Source organism: Drosophila persimilis, unplaced genomic scaffold (assembly GCF_003286085.1).
Source record: "Drosophila persimilis strain 14011-0111.01,24,50 unplaced genomic scaffold, DperRS2 tig00000431-arrow-pilon, whole genome shotgun sequence".
NCBI classification, from domain to species: Eukaryota; Metazoa; Arthropoda; class Insecta; order Diptera; family Drosophilidae; genus Drosophila; species Drosophila persimilis.
Genome location: NW_020825312.1, coordinates 532718 through 542250, shown reverse-complemented (window position 1 = coordinate 542250; position 9533 = coordinate 532718).

Here is a 9533-nt window from a genome sequence, read left to right as displayed (position 1 = left end):
CACCGAAAAACTGAAAAACCAAAAAACCTGCCGAACCGATGACTCTCAGGCCTCGGGTTACATTCTTTTGTTGGAAATTTATGGCTGGACCGGAGAGTCGTCGGGAGGCAGAACCCATGGCCATCTATCCATTCCATCCGGAGACCAGAGCCACCGGTGGAAACTGTGGAAACGGTGGAAAATGCCCGCGTGTTTAGCAGCATTTAATGGCTCATTTCGAATTGATTTCTTTTGCTTTTCAGAGACAGAAGGACACAGAGACAGACACACCACACCGAAGAAGAGGAAGGGGGTCCGGGTCTCTGGTTCTCTGGATCTCTGGTTCTCTTCTTGGATTTTCATTTTGAATGCTGCGAGAGCGCCATGAAGATTTGTGGGCCGACAACTTTTCGGGGGCTGGCTTTTTAGTGGAAAAGCTGTAAAACTTGTTGAAATGCTTGTAAGCATCATAAAAATGCGCACTGTGAAGAGTCTATTACAATGATGCCATCGTGCTGATAGCCCCCAAACCGCAACGGAGACGAACTCAAAAGATACCCCTTTCCGTTGAACATTTTATGGCATTGGAAAGGTGCAGTTGGACTCCAGTTGCAACTCTGAATCCACTCGCTTGGACCCTCCTCTCCTCCAGTCCACTCCGAGTCGGAGTCCGAGTCCAAGTCCAAGTCATCAGCCGTCGAATGATGCGCGCATTTCCGCACTCGACTGGAAAATTGTATGTCGGGATGGCCCATAAAATTGGCAAATGGCCGAGGCGCCGCCACATTGTTGCCACGGCCATAGATTCGATTTGAGGTAGCCCAACTGTGGGTGGGTTGCAGAAGCCCATAAATATGTACCTATGATTGTTAGGCAGAACCCAAAAAAGTTGTGAGGCTTATTAGAGAGGAAATGGGAACTGAATGAGGGCTGTGTGGGACGTATTGGATTGTGTGAAACACGGAAAAGAATTGAGTGGCATCTTTATCTGGTGTCTGCTGATATATGAATGTATAAAGAAAGCTGTGAAACTTTTTAATAGTCTCCTTCTTTTCAGAACCTCTTCACATTAATCAAGACTGAGGTATGGAACGTGTTATATATCCAAAACCCGCTTGACACTTTGTTCCAGTTTTTATGACACTCCAAAAAGTTATTCTATTTTATTTTATTTATGTTTTTCTTTGCATAAATTGCTCATGAGTCCAAGCATAGATCATAGATCGTGGTCGTTGTCGTGGTCTAGCGGTTCCACATACATAACCCTTGCCTGCCTGCAACATCGTTTTCCAACACATTAAAGAGCCATCAAATTTGGGGGAAGCTCTTTTTTTAATGGATCCACATAGATAGATAGATGGATAGATAGATATTTGGGAAATACTTCTTCCAAACTAGATTCTTGTTTATAGAAAATCAATTAAAAAACTATTCCACCTGATGGCGCGTGGAACTCGCGGCGGGGGGGAGGGGGTTTAATTAAAAAATGAAATTCCAAAGAATAGAGTCATTTCGTGCATAAGGGGTATATCTCCCTCATAAAAATTATAAGGTTTATTGGTTTTCAGGTTTTATCTATTTTTAAGAATGTTTGACTGTCTTCGAAAAACCCCTTTGAGGGCGTCATAAAACTAGAGCAAAACCTAATGATATTTTAAGTTATTGGAACTCCCCCTCGCCTCCCCACCCCTCCCCCGAAATGAGCGTGATACATATATGGTTTCTGGGGATGGAGAAATCGAATCCTCGGGGGCATACTAGTCCTTGAATCCCACGCAAATTGCTAAAAAGAATCAAAGCAAATGAGTCGAGAGCCCTCGAGCTATGGTTACAGTACATGGCCGTGTACCCTCCCATCCGATTCTCGTTGACTTTCTGTGTCACAGGGATGGACAGGGGCTGCGACGGGACTGCCACGGACGGGACGGGGCGGCATTGTCGCAACGTATAATTGCACAATGATTGAGTCCAGTTCCAGGTTCAGATCCTGGCTATACTCGAAACATAGTATGGCCCGGGGTGCTTCCCACATTACTGTGTCTTTGCCTCATTGTTAACTTGTTAATTTCGTTTGATTGATTTTTAATGCGTTGGCATACAAATTGTCCGCGCCTTAGATAGATCGCATATAGTTATGATTAAATCAAGTGAGACTCGCACGCGGCTTACGACCGCGGGGGGAGAGTGTCCTGTACGATATGGCAAGGAGTCGGAGTCGGAGTCGAGTAAACAAAAGATGAAACAGCCAAGTGCACACGGAGGGCATTGAGTCAAAAGGAAGCTGCCGGCACGTGTCCTTAATCCGGTAATTACAATGGCTTTTGGGAATCCCAGTCCAGAGCCTCCCTCCCCCTTTGCTCATGCCGTCAGCACTCGCCTGCGATTGTGGTTCGGGCGCAAAAGATACAATTCTGTTGGACTGTTGGACAGTTGGATCAGCCTCCTGGCAATAGAAATATAGAAATCTCTCTCTCCTTTCCCATGGTAGCGGTGTAACAAGTTAATTTATGCCCGATCCCGCTGCTCAGATAAATTGTAGCCCTACCGATTTCCATTTCTTTCATTTGACTTGAGAAAGTCCAAGTCCAGTATCAGGTAACGTCTGTGGCAACCTGTTGACAAGTTGCCACATCTAGATAAATGGGAGAACAACAGCACAGCACAGCACAGCCGAAGAAAGGGGCCATCTAATCGCATTGGGATCTGGACAACCCGAGCGGAGAAAGAAAATGTTAAATGCTTGTAAATCCATATCTAGTCGCTACTAAAATGTCCCCCCGATCGACCGTGCATAATAGAGTTATCAGTGGACCCCAGAAATTTTGATTAATTGTCTCTGTTTGAGCTTGCGCTTTTAATTTTGTCCGCTCTTCGGCGGCGTCTTCCTCTTCGTCGTCGTCGTCGTCGTCGTCGTCCCCGTCCAGAGTCATCCCCCATATTAATTCTCTGTCGGCGTCTGTGTCTGCGTCTTTTTCTGTGGCTTTTGCGTTGAAAAATCTCTTTTGTGTGTTTTATTGTTTAACCAAAAAAAATAAATAATAATAACAAAAACCTACCATATACGCACACACACACACCCATACCCATAGATTTGTTTAATATTAATACCAGTCGCCCGACCGATCGGGGCACATCTCTGGCCGGCGAAGACAATGGGAAGCGTGGGGCGGCACGGCGCAACAAAGTTAAATCGATTTTTTATGAAAATCTCCACTGTCTCTTATGGGCTTTTAAATGTTTAATCGTTTATGAATTTTGATAACGCAGCGCTACTAAAATGATATTTTTCGAACTCCAATGGGGAGATGAGTTGTGCGTCAGAGAGAGGGAGAGATCATCACCGAAAAGCAGAATAAGTATCTCTGAAAGCTGGAAGATTAGGGTTTATCTAGGTTTATGTGGGCTGTAATGGTATTGTATCTTGAAAATACTTATTTTTAGACAAAATTTCAAGGTCTTATATGAGAGTAATCACGAGTATGTGCTTCAGTTTGGTTCCTATGAGGTTCTTTTTCCAGCATCAGATCTGGCCTTAATCCACCAGATACGACATAACATATATCTTTCATTTATATCTCCAAACTCTTTGCTGCACGTTTGAATGGATTAAATTGTTGGCTCTCGTTTCGGTGGCTTGTGGATGGATGTTGGGGATTGCTGTGGCTGTGGCCGTTGCACTTCCTGTTGCCATTGACTTTGGTTTGCTCTGCCTCTCTCTCTATCATTGTGTGTGTGTTACACTTTGTGTTACACCAAAAATGCGCCACAAAGCCAAACGAGCGCTGGTCTGAAGCAGCAGCAACAGCAGCAGCAGCAGCCAATGCAAAGTGCAACAGCAGCAGCAATAGCAACATCCATCCATGTTGTTGCAACAACTGCAGCCATTGCACTTTGCATAACGGTCCCCAGTGTTTGCCAGTGCCTGTGTGTGTGTGTGTGTGTGTGTCTGTTGGCTCTGTGGCATTCAGCCATTTTGTGAATGCATTTATCTCCGACACACACACACACACAACACATTCTCGTGGATGCTTTCACACTGCTTGTGCGAGTATCTATAGCTTTTGTATCTGTGTTTGTATATCATTACTTATCAGATACTTATTATGAGCATACGATATCGTATATTTTGGCATGCCCACAGATACAGATACAGATGCAGAATGGGCTTCCTATATATGTATATGTGTATATGTATATGTACATATATATCAACGAATATATGTGTTTGTGGGCGAGTGTGTCTTTGGTAAATATGCAAATGAGCCTGTTTGTTGCCACTACTGTTTGCCATTGTTGTTGCTGTTGCATGTTGTTTGTTGCTGTTGTCGTGCGTTGATTATTGTTGTTGCTGTTGCCGTTGTTTTTGTAGTTGTTATTCCGCCTGATGATGATGCCGCCAAACGACAAGCAGCAAACATTTGATTATGATACGAAATCGATATAATTTAAACGATGACCAAGCCAAAACCTGCAACAAGAGTGGAGAGAGCTATTGCCTTTGCATAGCAGAACAGCCTACTGTTGCAGGTTTTCATGGGATAGTGGAGACTGTAACTCTGGCTGGTGACATTCTGAGAAGATCTATCCGTATCTCTGGATATTCCTATCACAACTTTACATACCGGATGACCTATTTGACTTTGTTTTTGCACTGCATTCCTTTGGACTTCCCGTACACCCTCTCCTACACTTTTTGCCGTGTTCCGCCGTGTTGACTTTTCAATTTGTCGGCTGCATTCAGCGCCAGGGGCAAACAGCGGCAATTGGCTTTCAAGAAAGGCTTCTGCTGCTTGCTGCTTGCTGTTTCTGTGCCTCTTGCTGCATCTTCTAAGCCATTCATCAAGCTGAAGGCACAGCAGTCCGCCCCCAAGGTGCTGCTGCTGCTGCTGCCGCTGCTTCTGCTTCTGCTGAGGCCAACATCGCGTGTCAGAAGCGTTGGGGCACACATTTTAACGCCTTTTTAAGTTTTGCCGCCAAACAAGTGCAATTCCCACCATCCCTGCCACTCGCCCCCGCTACCGCATTCAAACCAACGGCAAACAAACAGCAACAACAATTGCAGATACACGAAAACTAATTACAGATTCTAATCGCGTCATACTTTTGTTGTTTTCTCCTCCCGTTTCGTGTGCAGAAGCCATCAATATTGCGGGGGCACGGGCACGGGCACGGGGCAGCGACGTGGGGCAGTGCTCGAACTTTTGCATGTGGCAGCGTAAGCTCCAACATGAATTTTTCACCTTTTTCCTGTCGTTTCCTGTTTTTTTTTTTGTTGTTTTCTGTGTGTACTTTTGACTCTTTCGCAACTTTTGATATTATTTATTTGCGTTTTGCTAGCTTTCTTCTCTTTTCTTCCTTCTGTTGCTGGGTTTTCCTTTGTTTTGCTGAATAGTGCAGCGGAAATGGTTGTAGACGCGGAAGTGAATTGTTAGGCGCCTGCCACACAGCACCCCCCCTCCTGCCCATCCGCCGTCCCACTTGAAGGTGAATGAAGAACGGGCCCGTCCTAACGGGAACGCGCGGCTTCAGGTTGAAGTGAACTTCTGAAGAGCAGCGAATGGGAACAGGTGGAGGATTAAGCCTTGAAGAGGAATTATGACAGGTATTCTATGGTGGAGTGGGTGCACCCAGAGAAAAAAGCCCTCCAGTTTGAATACATATTTTCACTTAGCCAAAAGCCATTCATTTTCAGCCAAAAGTGGAAGTCGGATTATGGTTCCATTTCTTAACAAAATTTATCTAAATATATTTCATGTTTACAATTAATAGATTTCCTACAAATATAATGAAATATATTTATTTTTAAGTGCTTTGTGTTTAAAGATTATTTTATATTTAAGATTAAATGGATTTGTTTCTTTTTACTAAGCCTTTTCTCTCAGTGTAGGGAATAGATCGTAGTTACAGCGGCTGTTCGGGAGGAAGTATAAATCTTGAAGTTGCAGAGGAAAATGTTCTCGAAATCTATATAATCTCTGATTGAAGTCACTGTTAGCTTCCATTTACTATTTTTACAGAAATAAAGACAAAGACTGAAAATCATCCAAGACCTATAAAACTAAGGAATCTCTGATTAGGGGCTGATATCAAACCGTAATGTGATTGCTCCACAGAACCACAAGAACCACAAGAATCAAATTATCTTAAATATCACATAACCATGCCGCTTATGGGATAAATAATATAAGCTACTCATTTGTAAATAGTATATAGTTTGCCAAAGAATGCTCTTCAGAATATTAGAAATCTCTTAGGAATGGGGAGAAAAACACCCACCTTTATGAGAACCCCAAAATAGTTTCATTTCCTAAAACCCACAATATTTCAAGCCGCATAAATTGTTGTGGCCTGAGCCAACACACCTGTGGTATGTGTATCAAAAGTGTCTGGAAGGGAAGCTCTGCTGAAAGCTATAGGTGTTATCAGTTGACATCTCCCTAATACAAATTACATACTGTTAAGAACCCCCAAGGTTTTCACTTCTTTCAAAACCACAAAAACCCTGCCATTTCCAGGCTCTTGAATTGTTTTGCCGGCGCTAGGGGCACATCGGATCGCTTGGAACGTGCGGCGACGACGACGACGCCTCCTGGCAGTCAAAATTCCACGAACAGAGCTCTGGCGCTGGCCATAGAATAAAGAAAAGGCCCATAACATCAGAGGAACCAACATTTTAGACATAACTCAACATTCTCTGTCTCGCTCTTTTGTTAACAGCTGTTTTTGGCAGCTGAAAAGCGGAATTACACGGAAACACACTACGAAACAGACACGCACGCACACACACTGGGGAGTGTAGCACACTCGCACTGACACGAAACACGCACACAAGCGCACACGAGTAGAGTTGAGTCCAAGCCCCGCCCCTAGTTGGCTGTTGAGTGACTTTTTCGAGTGACTGTTGGTGTGCGCCTGCGCCGAAGTTGAGTGTAAAAAAAAACGAAGCAAACGAAAGGCAAGCCCCAACAGAAACAACAAGTGAAGAGCGTTGAAAAACGAAACGAAAGCAAAGAGAAAACGGGGGAAACTTTACTGTTGTTTTTGCTGCTGTGCTTGTTCGTTTTTTTATGGGTTTCAAAACAAAATGGCAACCATGAAAGAGGAAAATGCTCCGCTATGCCGTGGACGGGACGAGTGATGCGAGAGATATCCGATCCGAAATGCTGGAACTGTAAAAAGACTGCCTCGGCGCGGACGTTTGTTTGACTTTTCGCATTTTGGATGGAAACTTTTTCAAGTGCTCCACCACACACACACACACACACACACACACGTGCCACCCCCGACACCACTACACTCTCCTCTCGGCCATCCGAGAGGCCGTGCAAAATATTTATGCAAGTCAAGCGTCGAGCATTTATGAACTGTCAAACATTCTCAACGCCATTCGAATGATTTTGATACTTTAACATTTTCGTAAAATGACTGACAAGTGGTGCCACAGAGAGGAGCATACAAAGGGGGAGGGATACACACACACACACGCACACACATAGGCATACAGTCGGCGTCAAATTGGCGGTGTTAGTGCCACATGTGGGTGTCAGTCATGTGGCAAGAGGCAGCCTCTGAATATGGGGGTTGGCGGCATTTAACGGAGTGGTTTGGGGCGCCAGCAGGCAGGCATTGAGCAATTGCCACTTGCTGCAACAATATGTCATGTGTCCCGGACTCTTGAATTGACATACTAAATGGGGAAATGGAAGACTTTAAAATGGTTCTGGGTCCTGGCCTCTCTCTGGAGTGGAGCGATTCCTGCTTAAAGCTGGAAGTTTAAATTCAAGAAATCAGTATTGAAATGGAAAATAAATGTCTTTAAAGGAAAGAGGATAACATTGGAAGGTCAGAGAATAATTTAGAGCCACTTATGCGTTGGAATTCTTTGATATTTTCGTAGTTTAAAGCAGAGATCCTTGAATTCTTTCGTATTCTTACAACGGAATGGAAACCAAATACAAAGCCAAATCAATTATCGCACTACCCAAAACAAAACCCAAGTTACCAGGAAACCCCCATAAACTGATTCCCATGGCCATCCTTATCATCCCAATGGAATCCTTAGGCGCTATCCCAGGCTCTGTGTGCCCCATAAAACCCATAAAAGAAAACGTTCAACTTCATTAGAACTAAACCGAGTTTGGAGGTGAGAAAATCCAAGTAAATAGAGTGAAATCGTAACAAAGCGCCAAGTCAAAAGATAGCGCCGTCTTCGGGGCAGGCGCTAAATGCCAGGTGTGAACAGAGAGGAGCCCCCTCCCGATGAAAATTCCCCCGAAGTGGCAAAGGGAGCTGCTGCTCCCCGTTTCGTCGTATTTTAATTGTATTTTAGTAATTTTTTACTTTGAACAATTTGGCGTCAACTTTTAAATCAAATATGGCGGCGCGCCGCCATCGAAAAAGAAGCAACGAAAAGAAGAACATTTCTGTGGCTCAACATATTTTCCGAATGGGTGTGGGTGTGGGGGGAAGGGGGGCTGTACCTGAAACAAAAGGCAGCCGTTGTTCATTTGCATAAATGCGACAGGGGAGTGGGTGGTGGCGGTGGCCACTGGGACGAGGTGACTGGCTGCTGGTGGGTGATGGTTGAGCAGCGCTAACAGGATATGCCAGTGAAGCACCAATAATCCTTTTAATAAATATGATATCGCAAAGGACCACAAAAAGCCACAGCGGTAACCGAGGTAGCTCATCCTTCCATCTCCCCGCCACCAAGGACTACTCCTCTCCTCCTGCCCATCCCCACAGGATCTGGTGCTGGTGCTGGTGATGGTGCTGGGGCTGGGGCTCTGTGGCGCCACTCCTGGTGGCTGGCATCATTTGCATATTATGCAAATTTTCGGCACCAAGCGAAATGTGGCAAACGTTCCGAAGGATACACAGGGACACAGGCCAGAGAGCTCTCACTCTTCTCTCTGTCTCTGTCTCTGTCTCCATCTCTCTTCTCTGGCTTTTCTCCTCTTCCCTCTGTCTCTCTGTGTCGTCGCTCTGTGTCTCTTTACAAAGCGAATATGTAAATGAAAAGTTCTGATGTTTTTTTAAAAAGCTGCCAAAAATAAACAACATAAAAATGCGCAAAATGGTTGTCCAAATGGAAATGGGAAATGGAAAATTCAACAAAATGCATATTTACTGCCAGCCAAAGAGGTATAGAGGAATGGAAGAGAGAGAGAGGCCGAGGAAAGGGTATCTGGAAGCGGTTGGTGGCACATAAAAGCCACATAGAATATACATATTTTCTATTGGTTCCAAAAGATCTCAATGTATCCATATCCATCCTTCCCGCACTCATAAAAATTCTATTGGAAGAATTTTCATTTCCTACTCAAATCTTCATTCAATTTAGTCCTTCCAGTCCCAGATCGAATCCATAGGAAAGTGTAAGCTCAACAAAAGTCTCTACTGTAATCATCCAGAGCATTTGGCATTCGTTTGCTTGAATCCTTTTGATGTTTGCTTTGGCTGTTGGAAAATATTGTCGAATATTTTCACTGGCGAAGGAAGGCATCACAAATACAAACAAACACAGATACAGACATATGCCATATGGCATATGC